Source organism: Lynx canadensis, chromosome C2, assembly GCF_007474595.2.
Source record: "Lynx canadensis isolate LIC74 chromosome C2, mLynCan4.pri.v2, whole genome shotgun sequence".
NCBI lineage: Eukaryota > Metazoa > Chordata > Mammalia > Carnivora > Felidae > Lynx > Lynx canadensis.
In genome coordinates, this window is record NC_044311.2 from 78,257,211 (window position 1) to 78,279,834 (window position 22,624).

Sequence of the window (22,624 nt, forward strand, 5' to 3'; positions counted from 1 at the left end):
TTATTATAATGGCCAGTAAATAAAATTGCCCTTTGCTCAGGAAGGAGACACAATCTCTACTCCCAGGGCCATTCGTTGTACAAACATCCTTGAAAGATATTCCAGACCTAAGTTAGCCATTGCCTCCGCTCTTAAGATGTGCAGAATTATGAGAAACCCAGGGAGGCCTGTCTCTGAACAGAGAGAAATAAAATATAAAATGTATAGTTCCTACATAACACCTAACATGTTTTTTATAGATGTATTCTTATTTATGCATAAATACTTTTTTTCCTTCAGAATCCCCAATTAAGACAAAATAAACATCAAATTATGTATTTGATAAAGTTTTTTTAAAACCTAGAGTTTTAGGGGCGCCTGGGTGGCTCAGTCGGTTGGGCGTCCAACTTCGGCTCAGGTCATGATCTCGCGGTCCGTGAGTTCGAGCCCCGCGTCGGGCTCTGTGCTGACAGCTCGGAGCCTGGAGCCTGTTTCGGATTCTGTGTCTCCCTCTCTCTCTGACCTTCCCCCATTCATGCTCTGTCTCTCTCTGTCTCAAAAATGAATAAACGTTAAAAAAAATTTAAAAACTAGAGTTTTAAAGCTTTAAGTATTGTCATTTACATTGATAGGACTATCTAAGTGTATGCACGTGTACATATCAGAGCTATCTCAAGGTTAATGAATTTTTAAAAATTATTTACAAAAGAGGAGAGAGGACTTCCAGTTTGGAAAAAGAAACTGGTCTCTGGGTATGTCATCTGCTGTCAACATGAAGCAGGTGAAACTTCTTTGCCTGAACGGTATTCCGACGGTAACAAAAGTTTTCACACCTCTGGGTGTATACTCTCACTTCTCACAAGTGTGCCAGTATTTACCCTGATCCCTGCGATGTTTTTCAGTACTTCATGACCATACACGAGTGTGAAAACAGCACAAGTCCCTTGTGCTAAAAGGATTATAAGTCTGCTATTCACCTCCGAGTGGCTGTTATAAAATATCCATTCAAAAATTTCAGTTACCTTTTTTATTATTTTATCAAGTGCGCAGCCCCTTAGGGCTATTTTTTCATATATCATCCATTTCTACAATTTGACCCCAAACTCAGAAGCTCTGAGCACTTACAGGATGTCCCACTGGCCAAGGATCTTGTAAAAAAAAAAAAAAAAAAGGGATTAAAATGGCCAGAAATACCGCCCCATAGCAAAGAGGTAAGTCGCAATGGTTACCTCGGGGGAGGGCAGCTGGAAGGGAATGGAGTATGAGAAAGACTACTTTGTAACCACTCACCCTTTCTTTGGACATTTTGTACAAGGTGTATTATTACTTATCCAGAAGTGCATGTAATAAAGTAACCCTCTTCTAAATGACAATTTCACACACCTGCCCCTTGAGTCCGGCTTCTCAAGGACAGATCTGCACATGCGCAAATGATGATGGTGTGGGGCTGTTCGGGCAGCGTTGTGTGTAACAGCAACAGGTGCGAAATGTGTACGTGTCCCCGGAAGGGGATCAGTGAAATGAACTGTGTGACCATACAGTAGAATGCGGACGGAAGGAAGGATCAAGATTATGTACTCATATGGAAATAGTATCTCCAAATATATTAAGTAATAGAGAGAGAGAGATGCAAAAAAGTAAAGTATCTCTCATTTTCTGTAAAATAGATATGCATTTCCTTGCGTGTGTGTTAACAAATATATCTAAAGGATACAGAAGGAATTAATATAATTGGTTGGATTTGAAGAGAATAATTAGGTGGCAGTGAGACAAGAGTGAGGGGGTGACTCTTCACTGTATATACTTGTATATCTTTGACACTGTAAATCTTGGGGCACCTGGGTGGCTCAGCGGGTTGAGCGTGAGGCTCAGGTCATGGTCTCACGGTTCCTGAGTTCGGGCCCCACATCAGCCTTGCTGTGCTGTCAGCACAGAGCCGGCTTCGGATCCTCTGTCCCCTTCTCTCTCTGCCACTCCCCTGCTCACGCTCTCATGAGAATCAACATTAAAAAAAAAATAAAAAATAAACTGTAAATCGCATAAATATATTACCTATTCACAAAATAAAAATCAAAATTTTTAGAAGAGGAAGATAATAGTGAAACGTTACCAATTTCAAAAAAGCTCAGCAGTGTGCATTTCTACAACTCCACCAAAGTTCAGTTGGTGTCCCAATAAAGTCCATCTACACTGTCTCAGAATGGATCCTGAGATTGTGCCAAGTAGAAAGAATTGAGCTATTCTGTAGCAGTAAATGAGGAAACTCAGGTGGTTTTTTATAGATACATACTTCTTCAAATGTGTGAATATCCACCTATCACAGTGCTCTTCTTCCAATGAGCTTTTCCAAACTTCTAAAATTGTGACATGAGTTTAGACTGACAGAAGAGTTGCAAAAATAACAAGATAGCTCTCGTATACCACCTTTCACCCAGTTTCCCCTAATGTTAGCATCTTACATAGTGCAGTTATCAAACCTCGGAAATTAACACTGTATAGTATAAGAAAATAGTAGACATCATACACTATAACACAATATAATACATAGTTATAAGACTACTGACCACACTATAACTTTATTCTGATTTCCTGTGAGCTTTTAAATGATGTTTCAAAACCTACTTGATTCAAAAAGCAAGCCATTAGTAGGAGCACGAACATATTGTTTCTTTCCGTTCACAGCAAAAATTTGTTTTTGTTTTTGTTTTGGGGGTTTTTTTTTGTTTGTTTTTGGGTTTTTTTTTTTTTTTTTGTCCTCAGGTCTTAACTTTTTGTCACAGATATTTTTGCAAACGTTCAAAATAGCTAGACTGTATCCTGAAGATGTTTAAATTTTCACGTGTGTGTACTAGAAGGCACATTTGTGTTTGTAATGAGAAAAAGCAGGATGCTACAGAATTGTGGATTTGCCTTCAGGGAGTGCTTAAATTATGGCTGGAGGGAGCTGCTTCTCTGTTTCATTGCTTGATCACATTTCACTAGTCAACAATTCTGTTAATTATCCAGTTAATTGAAAAAAATTTCAGTTCCATTCCTCAGTCTACCATCAAAAGCAGTGGTTCTCAAAGTGTAGTCCCAAGACCAGAAGGTCGGCACCACCTGGGAACTTGTTAGGAATGCCGATTTCCAGCAATCTGTGTTTTAGAAAGCCCTGAGTGATTCTGACGGTTAAGCTTTAAAAGACTCTGATGAAAAGAATTGTTTTGATGACTAAAGGGAGAAGAGGGAGGGAAAGAAGAAACTAAAACAGAAATTCCCACTGGGACATTTAACCTGTCTGTTCGTTCATAGAAAGGTCTTTGTTCAAACTTTTTTTCTAAGAAATTAGATTGTATGTACTCTCTCTCTGTCTCTCTTTTAAGTCAAATTTTATTTTAATTTTTTTTAAGTAATCTCCATGCCCAATGTGGGGTTCAAACTCATGACCCTGAGATCAAGAGTCCCATTGCTCTAATGGACTGAGCCAGCCAAGCATCCGTGTACTTGGTTTCTCTTAAGTACTGACACACTTCCCCAGGCACCAGGCTTTGACCCTAGCCACCTTTTGACCTGAGTGAACTAATTCCGAAGTAATTAACTTAGAACTTCTGTATCGATAACCTCTTCTGCCAGAAACCGATTCGACCCTATTCTGGACACGAAATGAGTACTGGCAATCATTACTTGGCACAAATTTCAGCAGCAGCAGTTGAGTTAAATTAAGACCAGTCCCTCAACAATACGGTGCAAACTGCAGTTACCACGGTATATTACCTGTGAGTAATTACATAGTACAAATTTCATGGTTCTGCAAACACCAGGGAAATAACAGACGTCCATCCTGATTAGTGGCCAATTTCATAGATTCCTGTGGACTCCGCTGATGGTTCGACACAGCACATCTGTTATTCAGTTCACACAGTCTGCCAAGGTGTGTGGTTGCTGTAGAGGCTGCTTGTAGGCACCAACTTGAACAATGGAAACCTGAGTAAGGTCAAAGGACACACAGTGACCCCCAACCCCTGGGCTGATTACAAACAGGCCCATCAGGCGACCGCCTCAATATAGCCACAAGCCCTAGCTGACCAATTGGTTACTTACATCCGGATGCAGGTTCCAAAAAAGGAAGATTCCATTGGTTTCCAAACCTCCTCACCTTCCGCACTTAACCACAGCTCCCCCCAACCTCACGGCAGACAGTCTGTGCTTTGCTGTCCCTGCCCCCTCCTCCCTTCCCCGCCCCCAGCTTCCGTGTGGTGTATTCAGGAAACTTGTATCTCCCTTGTTCTGTCTTGGGTGAATTCTTTGACTGCTCGTGCTGCCTTCTTCCACCGGATTGGATTGCCCCCCATTTGGTGGCCCCTCCCATCCAACTGGGAGACACCACAGTTGCCACTGCGTCTCCCAGTGATAAACCCACATGACGTTTTACAAAAATGGATGATGAAAAGAAAGAATTGTCCAACACAGACGAAAGGGCAGCTTAGAAAGGAAAAGTGGTGTCACTAGGAGAGAAATTGGGTGTGATTAGAAGTTACTGATGGGCTGGGGCGCCTGGGTGGCTCAGTCGGTTAAGCGTCCGACTTTGGCTCAGGTCATGATCTCGTGGTCCGTGAGTTCGAGCCCCGCGTCGGGCTCTGTGCTGACAGCTCAGAGCCTGGAGCCTGTTTCAGATTCTGTGTCTCCCTCTTTCTCTGGCCCTCCCCTGTTCATGCTCTCTCTCTCTCTGTCTCAAAAAAAAATAAACGTTAAAAAAAAAAAAAAGAAGTTACTGATGGGAGAATGTTGATGAATCTGCCCGTCTCCAGACTCCAGGTATACAGCCAGGGGGATCTCGTGAAGAGGAACTCACTGATAGAAACACAAAACTCAGTGTGATACGAGGGATGAAGATGTCCCAGTGAAAGTGAGACTTGCAGTCCCTTCGCATCAGAGGACCCTCCGGGGTGTTTTATAACACTAAAGGCACGAAGGATGGAATCTTGTAAGCAAAAGTAAGCTGCCAAATTAAATACTCCCCTGAGAGCTGGGACCTGTATAAATGTCCTGGCAGACCCAGGGAATTAGGGCTGAAAAACTGTATAATGAGTTGGAAAATGATAGTTCAGAGACTATTGCCATGGCTTGTGTAAGTTACTCTTTTTAATGTTTATTTATTTTTTGTATTCTGAGGGGGGAAGGGCAGAGAGATTGGGAGAGAGAGAGAATCCCAAGCAGGCTCCTTGCAGAGCTCGATGTGGCGCTTGATCCCAGGACTTCGAGATCACTACCTGAGCTGATATCAAGAACTGGTCACTCAACCGACTGAGCCACCCAGGGGCCCCTCGTATAAGCTGCTTATATCCTCTAAAGTTGGATTTCTTCCTTGTTGTTATTCTTAGCAACTTACTAGTCTGGTTGTAATATTTAAATTATTGTCTCTTTTTTTTTCTGAAAGATATAAATACTTGTGATTTTTTTTTTATTATTAAGCTAGAAAAGGATTTTTGGCTCTCCTCCTGGATTTGTGGTGGTTAAAAGAAGGAAGGAAGGGAGGGGGCGAGAAGGGGAGACAAAGAGCAAAGAGGAGCCCTGTTCTCCACCCACCTTCTGAATTGTTCTCCCTTGTCTAGTGTCTCGTCTTCTTAGGGACCCAAGTCATCTATGTATTAGTCATTTTACATGTTCTTATTTCACATTTTCTTTCAGATAGCCTTTCCATTATCTGAAGTTCATGACCACTGAATTGCTCGTTTTAAGTACACTCTCGGGTGTGGTACATTGTTTCCATGTGTGTCCGTGTTTTGATTATAAGCTCATCTGTAGCAGAGATTGCTTTTTCCCCAGAGAATCCATTGTGCCCCGGGGTGAAAAAGAGTCCTGGCAGATCCATTCTCGGTTGATTCTGCCAAGAGTCTTGTGATGTCACTGCATTTGACGGGTTCTTATGTTCAAGTCTCAATTTGGGGTGTGGGGGACTTCACTGTTGAAAGAAATTCAAACTCCAAACCTCTCTGAGGAGCTCGACTCTGAGATTTAACAATGGGGGAATCCAGGCGAGGGGTACGCACAGGAACTCTGTGTGCTAGCTCTGAGACTTCTCTGCTGACCTAAAATTAGCCCAAAATCAAAAGATAATTTTTATTTTTTATTTATTTAAAAAAATTAAAAAAAAATTTTTTAATGTTTATTTATTTTTGAGACAGAGAGAGACAGGGCATGAATGGGGGAGGGGCAGAGAGAGAGGGAGACACAGAATCGGAAGCAGGCTCCAGGCTCTGAGCCATCAGCCCACAGCCCTATGCAGGGCTCAAACTCACGGACCGTGAGATCGTGACCTGAGCTGAAGTCGGATGCTTAACCGACTGAGCCACCCAGGCACCCATAAAAGTTTTTTTGAAGTCTATTTATTTATTTTGAGAGAGAGAGAGAGAGAGAGAGAGAGACGTGGGAGGGGCAGAGAGAGAGAGAGGAAGAGAGAGAATCCCAAGCAAGCTCCACACTGTCAGTGCAGAACCCGAGGTGGGGTTTGAACTCATGATCCATGAGATAATGACCAGAACCAAAACTGAAAGTCAGACACTTACTGGGCCACCCGGGTGCCCCTAAAAAGTTAATTTTTAAACAATGAAGCCCCCAGGTAAACACTTAGGTAGCTGTAGAGTCAGCTTGTATGCTTCCTGGTCCCATTTTTACCTCCTTCTTCCTTTTGGGTATCTGCAATATCCTTTTATCCTTCCAAGTTCAGCTATGAATTTATTTTTTTAAGTGTATTTGTTTATTTTGAAAGAGAGAGAGAGAGAGCACAAGCAGGGATGGGGCAGAGAGAAAGGAAAAGAGAATCCCAAGCAGGCTCTGTGTCGTCAGCACAGATGACACAGATGTGGGGCTCGAGCCCATGAACCTCGAGATCATGACCTGCGCCAAAATCAAGAGCCAAACACTCGACCAACTGAGCCACCCAGGCGCCCCTCGGCTCTAAACTCAAAATAATCTTTGCTTTCATTTATCTAGCATTTCTGGGAGTTGTCGTAGGTGGATATTGAGACCCTATCAGCTCACTACGTGTGGAATCTTAACTCCCTAGTTTCTCTTTAATCCACACATGTCAAGCTTTTATCCCTACCCGTGAAACTGCTCTGGTCAATCTTACCAGCAGCGTTCCATCTGGCAAACAAGTGGTTGATTCTCAGTCATGAACTCCATCTTCCATCAGCGTCTGAACCGTTGTACGTGACTTCCTTGAAACCCTCTGGTTTTTTTTTTTCTTTTTTTCTCCTCTCTTTTTTTTTCTCACTCTCTTTTTTTCTCCTCCTTCGCCAGCGCCTCCTCAGACTGCTTGCCGGACTCTGGCTCCTTGGCCGACCTTAAGTCTTGAGTGCCTCTGGACTCAGTCTGCCACCCAGTCTCTCATCATTTTACCTCATTCCCTAGGTGATTCTATTCAGTTCAATGATTTTAAATGCCATACATATGCCAGTGACTCTCACACTGAGATCTTCCGACCTGATTTCTTGTGCGCCCACCCCTGGGTCCCCCCGGACTCACGTATACGATGCAACTGCCTAGCCAGCATCCCTACTTGAATGTCAGACAGAACTCTGGGTTTGGTGCCAACAGTCACAGAATAGGTCATCCACCATATGCCTGTGGTAGCCTGGGCCAGGCGTAGTCATGTGTGGCAGCAAAGAGAACCAAAAAATTAACCCCTATGGCACAGCAAAACCCTGTCTGTCAGGTAGTAGGTAGACCTCTGAGTGTGAACGTGGCCCTTCCCCAAGCCTAACAGTGTAAGACCGTAAAACCACGGTTCTCTGCATTAACCCCCAAATTTCTAGTGTACCTTCAGGAGGACCCTCGGTTCAGAAACCTACTACTTCATTATATTTGAAGTCAAACCTCTAAATTAGCCAGCATGAAGGAGGGAAAGTTGCCCAACTACGTGGAGTAGGGAAGGAATTCCTGAAATCTGCTTTTTCTTTTTTCCTTTGTCCTCACTCAATGAGTTCTCGTTGCATTGGGAAGGGGAAGAGTTGTGAGCACGTAGAATTGTTCTGTTCCATTGTCTTTCGGACAGGACTGGGATCCAGGTTCTAATTTTCTTTTAAGTTCAGGATCTGAATCAGAGTCAGAGGAGGCTGACGGCTGTTGGGAGAAAGGCGGGAAACAGGAATATACTTGATTTTGAAAGTCGCAGGTCCCAGGGCTCCCATTCAGGTTCCTGAGGACCCTCCAGATAGATCACCATGTAGAATATGGATGGCCTGAGCCTAGGGCTGGTCTTGGGAGGTGGGAGGTCAACCACACGTGCAAAGGAAGGACCTGGGAAGCCACTGTCCTCTGATCTGTACCCCCAGGATGCTGTGAAGGGCCTTTTCATAAAGAGAGGGCCAGGTTCACTCCTCAGCCTCTGGTTGGTCTCACAAATGGTAGAGAGTAAGTCCTGCAAATTTATGAGCATCTGGAGACATTGTTGCCATTTTTCTTCAGGCCCCTGTCCCTGAGACCCTGGCCAAATGCTTTTGACCATATGTGGTTCTTCTTCCTCGCTCGTTCACATTCAAGGAGATCTCGTTCTTGTAGGAAACTCTGGATTTCCTAGTCACTCTAAGGTTTAATTAATGGGCCCATGGGATTTTCTGGTCCTTGGGCTTCTTTTTCCTACTTTACTTCCTAGAAGTTTCTGGTGATTTCAGCCTGATGTGCAACTTGGTCCATTTTTATTCCTGAGTTTTCTCTGCAGCCACAGGGTTCTAATCCAGGGCTGGCAGAGAGCTGGCACTTATTGGGCCCTGTTGCATTTCAGCAGAGTCTGGAGGTGCTCTGGTGCAGAAATGGGCTTGCTCCTCTCTGTTCTGGAGGTTTCTGCCTTTTCAAAGGATTTTCAACTTGTGTTCATGTTTTAGTCTCGCATCCCATGTCCAAAGGAAGCTTCCAATTTCTGAGTCTTTTGGTTGTTCTACAATATAAATGAGCTGTCCGTTGGCTTTCCCCACACCTCATTGAGGACCAAGCTTTCTCTCATCTGCTAATTTTGTCATCATTTCCCCTTTCGCTTTCCAATTTAAGAAGCCTTGTGGGCTGTGGTCTCCGTTCCAATTTTCTTGAGTGTTTGTTTTTAGCCAGACTTTTTACCATTATTTTCATTAGCTCTTATCATCTTCCTTGAACCCAAAAGCAAGACTTTAATATATGGAGACAAAAAGTTCTTAAAGGGGCGTATGGGTGACTCAGTCGGTTAAGCATCCACCTTCAGCTCAGGTCATGGTCTCACGGTTTGAGCCCTGCATTGGGCTCAGTGCTGACAGCTCAGAGCCTGGAGCCTGCTTCAGATTCTGTGTCTCCCTCTCTCTCTCTCTGCCCCTCCCCTTGGCCTCTCTCTCTCTCAAAAATTAACATTAAAATAATTTTTTTAAAAGTTCCTCTTAAAGGAGGAGGTCAGGATGGAACAAAGGTGGGGCTGTTAATGCCCCTGGGGGCCTAAAGAATCTACCCAGATCCACAAACTGAATTATTCAGAGTTCCCTGGGAAGCTTTGAAACCTCACTTCATGCTTGTTAGCCTAAGGGATTGTCCATGGGAATTCTTATCTCTCTCCACTCAATCAAAGCATTCAGATGCGAGCATTTTGAGATAAATCATTTAATCTCTGTACAATCCAACCCCCCTCCACAGTTTTACCTCTAGGAACCAGGGTCCCTGCAAAGAAGGAAGGTCTCTCAAATTGGAAAAAGAGGCACCCCAAAAGAAAATTTAGTTATTATGCCTCAATCTGTACCCCTCTGAGAGTCTGTCCTCAGGGACTCCCACTGTCCCACAAGCATCCTTCTGTCTTATCAGACAGCCTTTGATCTGATTAATCTAAACTCATACAGAAAGGCACTCCCTGGATCTACTTAAAAAATTTTTTTTTAATGTTTATATATTTTTTAGAGAGATAGACAGAGTGGGAGTGGGGGTAGGGTAAGAGAGAGAGGGAGACACAGAATCTAAAGCAGGCTCCAGTCTTTGAGCTGTCAGCACAGAGCCCAATGCAGGGCTTGAACTCACAAACCACGAGGTCATGACCTAAGCTGATGTCTGACGCTCAACCGACTGAGCCACCCAGGCACCCTCTCTACAGAGGATCACTTCCTCTGGATTGTCAGGGAGTTCTGTCTGGAGGGTCTTTGCCTTCTGGAGGCAGTTTGCCGGCTGAGCTTACCGCAGCCCCATCTCCAAGCGCCCAGGTTTTAGGGTGTGTTTAGATGTACGCTTATTAGAATCAACATTTAATTTTACTTGCACAGCCAGCATAAGACAGCTAGACACAGGGGTCTGAGGTTTCCTAATCAACTAACACAAGAGACGTCTGGTTATGTAGAAAGATCGGTCATATTAAATCAAGGCTATCAAAATTCAACGCCAATTTAAGTGAATACATTCCATTTTCTACTGCAAACATATCCTGTAGATTAAAGAAACATGGCAAAGTTGTATTTGCTTTGCGATAGTAGGGAGATGAAATGATGAATGAATGAAGGAAACACAAGTGAATAGCAGTGGACATCTCAGGAAAATTTTTAGTATTTTTTATTGACCACAAGAGATAGAGCCTTGTAAATTACAATTAAGTAAGTCCTTTTCTCCACCTATCTGATCCCCTATTCCTGAGATTACCAGATGGTACATACACTTTAATTTTTTTTTTTCATGTTTATTTATTTTCGAGAAAGCACATGTGTGTTTTCTGATGCAGGGCTTGAACCTACAAACTGTGAGATCATGACCTGAGCCAAAATTAAGATCTGGGTGCTTAATGGACTGAGCCACCCAGTCGCCTCTATACATATTCTTGATCCCTAGTTTCTTAATTTACTGTGGAGGATAATAAGCCTAGCACTTTGAAAATTTCAAGTACTTGACATAATAGGTTGTGGTCATAATAGGTTGCTTGCCCCAAAGCTTATTCTTTTTAAGTTTTTTTTATTTATTTAAGTAATCTCTACACCCTATGTAGGGCTCGAACTCACAGCCCTGAGATCAAGAGTTGCACACTCTTCCTACTGAGCCAGCCAGGTGCCCTGCCCCAAAGTTCATTAAATGACATTAGAACCCATATAATGTATTTTTATTGAGATCGAGTGTAAGTGTAAAATTTTAAAGTTACTTTTCAAAAGAATTTTAAAGGAAAATAAAAATAAAAGCTTCCAGCAAGGGGACGCTACCCCCTGACTCTTCTCTCTTCAGGGAAGACTAGAAGACCTTCCTAAGGGGTCCCTGGCTGGCTCAGTTGGTGGAGCACGAGGCTCTTGATCTCAGAGTTGTGAGTTTAAGCCCCATGTTGGGTGTAGAGATTACCTAAAGGAAAAAGGAAACCTTCTTAAACAGAAACAGTCTCAGAGAGCACCGGTAAGTTATGTTTCGCCTCAGCCTTTCAACGGGGGTCAGGAAGATAGCAGAATGGCAGTTCTAGGAGGTTTTGGTTTTGTTTTGCTTTTTTTTTTTTTTTTGCCCAAGTTCTATTGATAAAATAGAAAATAGTTTTCACCAAAAACAACTGACAATTAATGTTTATCGGGCTAATCACAGACTTCAGCAGGCTTCTCATTCAGAATTCAGCACTGGAAACCAAGATCTAATTGGCCTCTGCCATAGTCTGGCTGGATTTCGGGAGGCCCCCAGTCTGTTCCAGTGTATCCCCAGGGAGTCAGGAATTTTCAGATGGAGTATATTGACATACAGTATTTATTTTGACAGCTATGCCATTACTTTGATCAGCATTAGAAAAATACAACAAATTAAACCTATGATTCACTCAAGTGGAGTAAATACAAGTCAACTTGTAAAAATATCAGGTAAATAATGGTGCTCAGATCGTGCCCAAGCATGGCAACAGTCATGAAGCCTGAAGAATCGAATGGCCGGATTTGTACCAAGGCAACAAGGTCTGTAAACTCCTGCCTCACTTCTATGTCTACTGCACCACGGATTCCGATGTAAAGACTGGATCTAAGGACCACCACCAGCAGCCCGTGCTTCAGATCCAGCCTGCACTTTGGGCAGATTCCCCTTACAGAATTCACAAATAACATTGGCAGAAGTGACAATACCAAGGCAACTAATGGGGCAGCGAACAAGAGGAAATGTTCTGCTGCACTGAGCTTTGTTTCTTCATGCAGTAGGGTTAGGAAAAACTTCCCCTTTTAAATGTCCTTTATTGTTTTTAAGGTATTGCCTGGACTGGAGCGCCTGGGTGGCTCAGTCGGTTAAGCAACCGACTCGATTTCAGCTCAGGTCATGGTCTCGCGGTTGGTGAGTTCAAGCCCGGGTCGGTCTCTGCACTGACAGCACAGAGCCTCCTTGGGATTATCACTCTCTCCCTCTCTCTCTGCAACCTCCCCCCCCCAAACAAATAAATAAACTTAAAAAAAAGTATTATCTGTACCATTAGAAAAGTAAGATTAAGAAATTGCAAGTAGAATTACAATTTGTTTCACAGTCCAGACAGTTTTAAATAGCTCCTTGTTGGGGCCCCTGGGTACTCCGCTGGTTAAGCGTCTGACTTTGGCTCAAGTCATGATCTCCTGGTTCATGAGTTTGAGCTCCGCTTGGGGCTCTGGAGACTGCTTTGGATTCTGTGTCTCCCTCTCTCTCTGCCCTTCCCTGCTCTCTCTCTCTCTCTCTCTCTGTCTCTCAAAAATAAACAAACATTAAAAAAAAAAACGTTTATGTAAATTATCACCACTCCAGGGGATAGAAATTGGCATAGAAGCTGGAGGGAACATGAGGATGTGTCCTTTTTGAATGTGGATTCTCTAAAAGAAATTAAACAGAATATCAACATTGCAAATCACTGTAGATAGTGTAGAATAGATACTGTTCCTCCGTCTGTGAGTCCTACTATTCATTCTTCTAGTTATTCACTCATTCATTCAAAAAATAGTTGAGTGCTTACTATATGTGTAAGGAATTACTGCCAGCAATGAAAAATTCTTCTCCTAATCAGTTCCTTTGACCTACAAATCGAAGAAGCAAAAAAGTCATTTTGCCATTTTTGGACCAAAATTCACAACTTCTTAGAAGCTCTTCTGGATCACCTCTATTCTATTCTAATGGTTTGTTTACTGTCTCCCCTCAATATTTATTGTAAACACTATTCAACATGTTGATTGGTCGTTGTTATAGGCAAAATAATGCCCCCCCCCGCCCCACAAAGATGTCCACATCCTAATCCCCCAAACCAGAGTGATGTGGCCAGAGGCCAAGGAATGTGGGCAGCCTCCAGAGGCTGGAAAAGACAAGAAACAGATTCTTCCCTAGAGTGTCAAGAGGAGCACAGCTCTGCTGACCTCTTGATTTTAACCTCGTAAGATACATTGCAGTTTTCTGAGCTCTAGAATTAAAAGCTGATGCTTTTTGTTTTGTTTTGTTTTAAGCCATTAAGTTTGTGTAATGAGTGACAACCGCAATAGAAACTAATGTAAGCATCAAAGCATTGGGCCTCATGTTGTGGGAGATGCAAAGATGAAACCCTCCTCTCAAGATGCTTATTTATAGGGGCGCCTGGGTGGCGCAGTCGGTTAAGCGTCCGACTTCAGCCAGGTCACGATCTCGCGGTATGTGAGTTCGAGCCCCGCGTCAGGCTCTGGGCTGATGGCTCAGAGCCTGGAGCCTGTTTCCGATTCTGTGTCTCCCTCTCTCTCTGCCCCTCCCCTGTTCATGCTCTGTCTCTCTCTGTCCCAAAAATAAATAAACGTTGAAAAAAAAAATTAAAAAAAAAAAAAGATGCTTATTTATAGTTTAGAACAGATGAGATGCCTAAGCTAAACTATTAAGCTAGAACATGATGACTATCGTAAAAGAGGTACCACAGAACGGCTATGGGAGTCCAAGGAAGGAAATCGCTTCTTTTTTAGGGTATTTTGGAAGGGCGTGGTGGAAGAAAAGCCTTTTGGGCTGACCCTAAGAGGATGAGTAAATTTTAAGAGATAAAAGGAAAGGGAGCACCTGGGTGGCTCAGTCAGTTAAGCATCCGACCTTGGCGCAGGTCAGGATCTCCTGGTTTTTGGTTTGAGCCCCGTGTCGGGCTCCGTGCTGACAGCTCAGAGCCTGGATCCTGCTTCAGATTCTGTATCTCCCTTTCTCCCTGTCCCTCCCCCACTCATGCTCTGTCTCTCTTTCTCTTAAAAATAAAGAAACAAAAAAAAAGAGAGAGATGAAAAGGATGGAGAAAGTGGCATAACTCTTACAAATTAAATCACATAATAAATTATTTTTTAAATCTATTGTTAGTCCTTTGATAAAGGAAACACTGCTGTGTTAAAAAACAAAATCATGCCCTAACTCATCTTTTTTTAAAAAGCTGTTTATTGATTCTTGACAGTGAGCATGTGTGAGAGGGGAGGGACAGAGGGTCTGAAACAGGCTGTGGACTCCGTGCTGACGGCAGACAGCCTGACGTGAGGCTCAGACCCACGAACTGCACGATCATGAGCTGGAATGAAGTTGGACGCTTAACCGACTGCACCACCCAGGCGCCCCATAGGTTACACCAGATGTGGTCGGATCTTTGAACCTGAAGAATGACTTCCATCGGTCTTCTAGGGCTGCCATGACAGGATGCCGCAGACGGAATGGCTTCAACAACAGAAATTTATTTTCTCACGGTTCAGGAGGCTGGACGTACAAGATCAAGGTGTCCCCAGGTTCGGTTTTTCTCCTGATACCTCTCACCTGGCCTTGCAGACAGATACCCTCTCACTGCGTGTGCACGTGGCCTTTCCTGTGTGCGTGCACACCCTTGGTGTCTTCCTCTTCTTAAAAAGCCACCTACAAAGCCACCCGTTCTTTACCAGTTCTTTTGGATTAGAACCGCCACCTTTATGACCTCACTTAAACTTGACCACCCTTGAAAGGCCCTATCTCCTAATGTAGTCACACCAGGGGTTTGGGCTCCTTTCTATGAACTTAGGGGAACACAGTTCAGTCCGTATCATACAAAATTATTGTTTTAAAAATTATAGATGTGAGATACACCAATGGTACAAAAAATATAAACCAAACAACAGTATGTCAAGTAGAAAATAAAAAAATTTCTTCTCTCTCATTGCCTCTAGAGGAAATCAGTTTCCTTCTGGAAAAGTCTGATTGAAATAATTATAGCTAAGACACCGGAGAACTTGCTTCCCCTCTCTTTCTCTGCCCAAATGTACTTAAGAAAGGCCATATGAAGACACAGTGAGGAGGCTGCCCTCTGCCACCCAAGGAGAGAACTCTCACTAGACACAGACCTTGCTGGCACCTTGATCTTGGCTTCTAGACTCTAGAACGGTGAGAAATAAATTTGTTGTCTAAGCCACCAGGCTATGGTGCTTGGTTATGGCAGCCCAAACAGACTAAGATAGCATCGTTCTCTGCATAAAACTATGCGTATATCTATCCATTTTTAAACACAAATGGGATCTTGCTAAACGTAATGTTCTTCAACAAAATTTTTCCGTTTACAACATATATTGACAATCTTTCCATACCAGTACAGATCTAGTGACCTCATTGTTGTTATTTTCCACTGTCGTTTTATTATTCCAGTATCCAACCTGGAATACCATGATACCTTTAGTGATGATTCTCTTTATTTTTTAGTTTTAATTTTGTTTTGAGGTAATGGTAGATTCACATGTAGTTGCAAGAAATAACACACGTACTCTTTCCTCAGTTTCCTCCGATGGTAAGTAACATCTTGGAAAACTACACAACATTATTACAACCAGGATATTGACAGTGATACAGACAAGACATGAACACTTCTGTCACCACAAGGATCTCTCTTGTGGCTTTCTCATCGCCACACCCACTTCTCTCCTGCCCCTTCCTTAACCCTGGCAACTATTAACTTGCTCTCCCTTTCTATAATTTTGTCTTTTCGAGAATGTGATATACATGGAATCATACAGTAGGTAACCTTTTACGTTGGGTTTTTTTACTCCGTCTAATAGTCTAGAGATTCATCCAGGTTGTGTGTGTATCAATGAATAGTTCTTCCTTTCTACTACTAAGTAGTATTCCATGGCTAGATGTAGTATAGCTTAACTGTTCACCAGCTGAAAGATACCTGAATTGTTTCCAGCTTTTGACTATTGTAAATAAAGTTGCTACGATCATTCATGTACAAGTCTTTGTGTGAACATAAGTCTTCATTTCTCTCTGGTAAATGTCTAGGAGTAACATTTGCTGTGTCATATGATAGATGCTCTTTTAGTTTTGTAGGAAACTGCCAAATTGTTTTCCAGAGTAGCTGTACCATTTTACGTTCCCACCAGCAATGTATGAGAGACACGGTTTCTCTGCATCCTTGTCAGAATTTGGTGTTGTCACTGTTTTTATTTTAGCCAATTCTATTAGATGTATAGCGGGGAGTCATTGTGGTTTCTATTTGCATTTTTGAAATGGCTAATCATGTTTACCATCTTTGCACGTGCTTATTTGCCATCTATACATCCCCTTCCGTGTAACGGCTTTTCATGTCTATTTCTCATGTTTCAATAGGATTGTTTGATTTTTTTGCTATTGAGTTTTTGAGGTTTTTTAAAATGTTTATTTATTGGGGGGGGGTGCTAGGGAGGAATAGAGAGAGAGAGGGAGACACAGAATCCGAAGCAGGCTCTAGGCTCTGAGCTGTCAGCACAGAGCCCTATGCGGGACTCGAACCCACGAACCGCAAGATCATGACCTGAATGGAAGTCAGACACTTAATTGACTGAGTCACCCAGGCGCCCTGAGTTTTTGAGTTTTACTATATCTAGACACTAGTATAGTAGGCCCTTGAACAATGCAGGAGTTAGGGACACTGATCCCCCATGCAGTCAAAAATCCATACATAACTTTTGACTCCCCCCCCCCCCGAAAACTTAATTACTAGTGTTGACCAGAAGCCTTACCAATATGGACATAGTCAGTTAACTGGGTGGCTCAGTGGGAAGAGCATGTGACTTCTGATCTCAGGGTCATGAGTTTGACCCCCACATTAGGTGTAGAGTTCACTAAAAAAGAAATTTTTAAAAATAGTCAATTAACACATATTTTGTATGTTATATATATAATATACTGTGCTCTTATAAGGTAGGCTAGAAAAAATGTTATTAAGAAAGTCAAATGGTAGCAAAAATGAACTACTGGGACCTCATCAAAATAAAAAGCTTCTGCGCAGCGAAGGAAACAATCAGCAAAACTAAAAGGCAACCGACAGAATGGGAGAAGATATTTGCAAATGACATATCAGGTAAAGGGTTAGTATCCAAAATCTACAAAGAACTCATCAAACACCACACCCGAAAAACAAATAATCCAGTGAAGAAATGGGCAAAGGCTAGAATAGACACTTCCCCAAAGAAGACATCCAGATGGCCAACCGACACATGAAAAAATGCTCAACATCACTCATCATCAGGGAGATACAAATCAAAACCACAATGAGATACCACCTTATTACACCTGTCAGAATGGCTAACATTAACAACTCAGGCAACAACAGATGTTGGCGAGGATGCAGAGAAAGAGGATCTCTTTTGCATGGCTGGTGGCAATGCAAGCTGGTGCAGCCACTCTGGAAAACAGTATGGAGGTTCCTCAAAAAACTAAAAATAGAACTACCCTACGACCCAGCAATTGCACTACTAGGCATTTCTCCTCGGGATACAGGTGTGCTGTTTCGAAGGGACACATGCACCCCCGTGTTTATAGCAGCACCATCAACAGTAGCCAAAGTATGGAAAGAGCCCAAATGTCCATCGATGGATGAATGGATAAAGAAGATGTGGAATATATATATACAATGGAGTATTACTCGGCAATCAAAATGAATGAAATCTTGCCATTTGCAACTACATGGATGGAACTGCAGGGTATTATGCTAAGTGAAATTAATCAGGGAAAGACAAAAATCATATGACTTCACTCATGTGAAGACTTTAAGAGACGAAACAGATGAGCCTAAGGGAAGGGAAACAAAAATAATACAAAAACAGGGAGGGGGACAAAACAGAAGAGACTCAAAAATATGGAGAACTGGGGCGCCTGGGTGGCGCAGTCGTTTAAGCGTCTGACTTCAGCCAGGTCACGATCTCGCGGTCTGTGAGTTCGAGCCCCGCGTCAGGCTCTGGGCTGATGGCTCAGAGCCTGGAGCCTGTTTCCGATTCTGTGTCTCCCTCTCTCTCTGCCCCTCCCCCGTTCATGCTCTGTCTCTCTCTGTCCCAAAAAAAAAAAAAAAAAAAAAAAGTTGAAAAAAAAAATTTAAAAAAAATATGGAGAACAAACTGAGGGTTACTGGAGGGGCTGGGGGAGGGGGAGGGGCTAAATGGGGAAGGGGCACTAAGGAATCTACTCCTGAACTGATTGTTGCACTATATGCCAACTAATTTGGATGTACATTTTAAAACCTAAAAAATAAAATTAAAAAAAAAGAAAGTCAAAATACATTGTACAGAATGGTACTGCATTTATTGAAAAATATCTGTGTGTAAGTGGATCCAGACAGTTCAGACACGTGTTGCTCAAGGGTCAACCGTACTTTGTCAGATATGTGGTTTCCAAATATTTTCTCCCATGCTGTAGCTTGTCTTTTCATCCCTTTAACAGAGTATTTCAGGGAGCAAAGGTTTTTTTTCCTTGCATGAGGTCGAGACTGGGCTGCCCGTCTACCGGGCACCGGGGACCAGTAGCTGGGGGGTCGGGCTTCCACCTGGGCCAGGGACGGTCCTTCCTGAACACCTGCCTCCCTGCAGCCCCATCCTGGGTCTGGCTTTCAGTGGGAGCACATGGAGCATGAAATGGAAGAGGTGGGCAGGATGGTGGGGCAGAAGACGGAGGAAGAAAAGGAGAAAAGGAAGAAAAAAAGGAGCTGGAGGGGAGAATGTCACCCGAGGAGACCCAGGAACAGATTCTGAAGTTGCCAGAGAAGCTTTGCCCCCCCCCCCCCAGGAAGAGAAGCACCAGCTTTTTCTGCAGCTCAAGAAAAAGGAATTTTCCCACGAGGGAGAAACAGGGAGGCCCGGGGAGCAGAGCACCCTGACCACTACATCAGGTGTGTACGAGCAGAGCCGGACGGTCAGGCCAGAGCTCACCTCCTCAGCCTGGGAAGACACAGCCAGCCAGGCGCCCTCAGGGCAGACGACCGCCAAACAGGTGTTGGGACCCCAAGTACTTACCACCCAGAGCCGCGTGGGCTCAGCGGCTGCTTTTGTAGGGACCCCAGAGCCACGGGCAATTCCGCAGCCCGGGCAGTGCCTATGGGAGCGCTTGTCCCGCACCCGACTCAAGGCCCACGCAGCCCACCCACAGTGCTGGCGAGCAGCTCAGAGCACGTGAGCAGCACGTCCCACAGGGCGAGACCGGTCTCGATCCGGCCACCGCCTGACGCCATGCACGGCCACTTTCAGACCACCCAGACATGGGAGGCAAGAGCAAAAACCCTGGGAACTCACATGTCGGTCTCAAGGTTTCCAGCCAGCCTGCCCTCTTCTGCCCCTCTCAGCCTTCTTGTGTCTGCTCTATCCACAACGTCCGGGGGTTTTAGTTGTGCTTTGCTGGAGAAATAGGGAAAAGTGTGTCCACTGCATATTCTTAGAAGAGAAAAGTGGACCTCATTGGTTTTCAATGGCTAAGTAATGTGCATGGCCTGCAACTCATTAACCAGTCTCCTTTTGATAGACATTTAGACCGTTCCTAGGTTTTTTGCTATTAAAATAATGACGAAAAGGAATAGATGTTCTTCTTTGCAGTGGGGGGGGGAGCGGGAAATGGGGAGAGGGCAGGGCAGATTCTGGGTTCTTGTGCTGTTATACGCAGAGGCTAAAATTCCCAATGGGAATTGTTGGGTCAAGGGACATGTGCATTTTAATTCACCATATTGTCAAAATATCCTCAAAAAATGTTTCACTAAACTCCCACCAACAGAAGGGTATGTGTTTTTCTATTGAGTATTGTCAAATTTTCTAATCTTTGATCACCTGATTGAGAAATGTTCTCATAAGCTGTTTTTGTGTGCTTATTTTCCTTTCTCGGTAGGACTCAAAGTGAGAAGGGTGCCTTTTTCATTTTCTTGTTGTCTGCAAGGACCTGGCCCCAGGCTACATACCATAATAGTTATCTGTTAATAGTTTTAGCACTTCCAATAAAGGATTAGAGCTGGTCATACAGAATTCTGGCCAAGTCTCATGACTTCAAATAACACACAAAATTTCAACAGGTTTTACAAGCAGGTGTTTTTCAAAGTGTCTGTAGATGAACCTGAATCAGAATCACTTGGGGGTAACGGGGACCCTAACACCACACATCTCTTGTTACGATGGACTCAAGAGGATGCTTTGCCACCTAGATGTAATATTCTTGCCAAAAAATGGTGACACTGAATCTAGTAAGGAGGGAACAATCAGACACATTCAAAGTGTGAGACATTCTAAAACAAAGAAACAAAACCAAACAGGTCTGGAATCTTCAAAAACTGAATGTGCTAGAAGACAGGAAACACAGCCACACTAGATTAATGAGGTCACAATAAATGCAAGCCAATCCACATACACATATACCATATATATATATATATATATATGGTATATGTATATAATAGATATAATAATAATATATATAATAATATAATAATATATTATATATTATAATAATATATAATAATATTATATATTATAATAATATATAATAATATATTATATATTATAATAATATATAATAATATATTATATATTATAATAATATATAATAGTATATATAATATATAATAATATATTATATATTATAATATATTATAATATATATAATAAAAATATATAATATAATAATATAATATATATTAGAATTTCTTTTTTTAGGTTTATTTATTTCGAAAGGGAGGCAGCGCGTATTCACGTGTGTGCATGTGCAGGTGTGCAAGAGCGGGGGAGGGGCAGAGAGAGAGAGAGAGAAAGAGAGAGAATATCCAGGCTCCATGCAGTCAGCACAGAGCCTGACTTGGGGCTCGAACTCACGAACCGCGAGATCATAACCTGAGCCGAAATTAAGCGTCAGATGCTTAACCGACTGAGTCACCCAGGCACCCCTGTGGTAGAATTTCTGACGAGAAAATCCCTTCTCCAAAGGGGGGTACTGTTCTAGATGAAAACAGACTAAAGAGACTGGGTCACTAAATATAATGGTTAACCCTTGATCGAGTCCTAGATTTTATTTTTAAGGCTATAAAGTACATTATGGGGACATTTGAGAAATGATGAATATTGATAGCTTCGTAGGTGTTATTGTAATAGCAAACTTGGGGGATATAATATTTCTGTAGTTTTATAGAAGAAGAATATATTTTTAGGATGTAGTGCTGAAGTATTAGGAGTCAGGTGTCACTACTATGCCTAAAACTTCAGAAAGTTCAGAAAAAACTCAAAAGACAACAGATATAGTAAACGGTTAACAGTTGCTAAGTGCGAGAAACATTTGGTGTTCATTACTGTAATCTTGCAACTCTTCTTTAGTTTTCAAGATTTTCAAAACAAAAAGCTGGCCCTACCTCAGATCAGATCTGAATCTTGGTGGGAGGACAGCACCCATTTGTATCTGCATTTCAAGTAGATCTTCCCATTGATTTTTATGTATACTGCAGTTTTAGATGTACTGATTTGAAGTACAATAATGTGTTTTTATTTTAGTCTTTATGAAGGTAGAGCTAAAAAAAAAAACAACAAACAAAAAAACCCAACCCTCCATATCTTGGTTACACAATAGAATTTAAGGATGTTGGGTTAACAGATTTAAACCCAGTCTTTTTCCACATTCCCTTCTGTGGTCCTCTTAATTTTCTCCATCTCCTTCAACTCTCTTAATCTTTACTTATCTTTATGCACAGTGTTTTCAAAGTTATTGTGAAGATTGTGTCAGTGAGTGCTGCCCTCTAAATTGCTGCAGTGGACACCGCCTATATTCAGGTAGAATCTAGCCTCTTATTTCCTCCAGCAACTGAATAATAAAGAGGTAAGTAGCACCACTGTCCCTATCCAGCTCAAGGCAATTCTTCTTCAACACTTAAATGACCGATGTAGTCACAGCACGTATTATGTGGTGTGTTTACCAAATAATAAATGACATTCACAAGTAATAAACTGGTGAAAGATCCAAAGCACGTGCCTTAACAAACTTACGCATATCAATAGCTTGTCAGGACACTGCTTTAAATGCGTAACTATCACCTAAGATCAACAGATGGACTTGAAATAATGTGGGAACCTCAAAAGAATACCTGGTACTTTCTGTAAGGAGCCATCACCATCAACAGAAAGCCTACTGTTTCGAAGGTTCCGTTGTACTGACAAATTCGTACTAATTCTTGGATTTCCTTTGGTGAACAGTGGCTTACAACTGCTAGCTGGATTTAGAATGGTCAGTTGAGGCTACTGAAGAGTATACATGGCCTCACACGATCCGGGGTAGCAAATAAGCAGATGCAGTTGACTTTGAGAAGGCTATCTAATTTTAGATCTCAGGTAAGTAGAAAGTTTATCATAACCATAAAAGAATATGCTCTCTGTTGGTATACAAACTTTGTTAATATGTATATTTTGGATCTTTAACTCACTTATTACTTGGTGGTATTTGGTAACCACATGCAAATGTTCCGTAAGCACAGCATTTATTAGAAATACATTGTAACGCC

At 42.5% G+C, this 22,624-nt stretch overlaps 1 pseudogene; it reads left to right on the forward strand.

Annotated features, from left to right (window-relative positions):
• Positions 1 to 18,731: 18,731 nt before the first annotated feature.
• LOC115522869 lies at positions 18,732 to 19,330 on the forward strand (annotated as a pseudogene).
• The last annotated feature ends 3,294 nt before the right edge of the window (positions 19,331 to 22,624 follow it).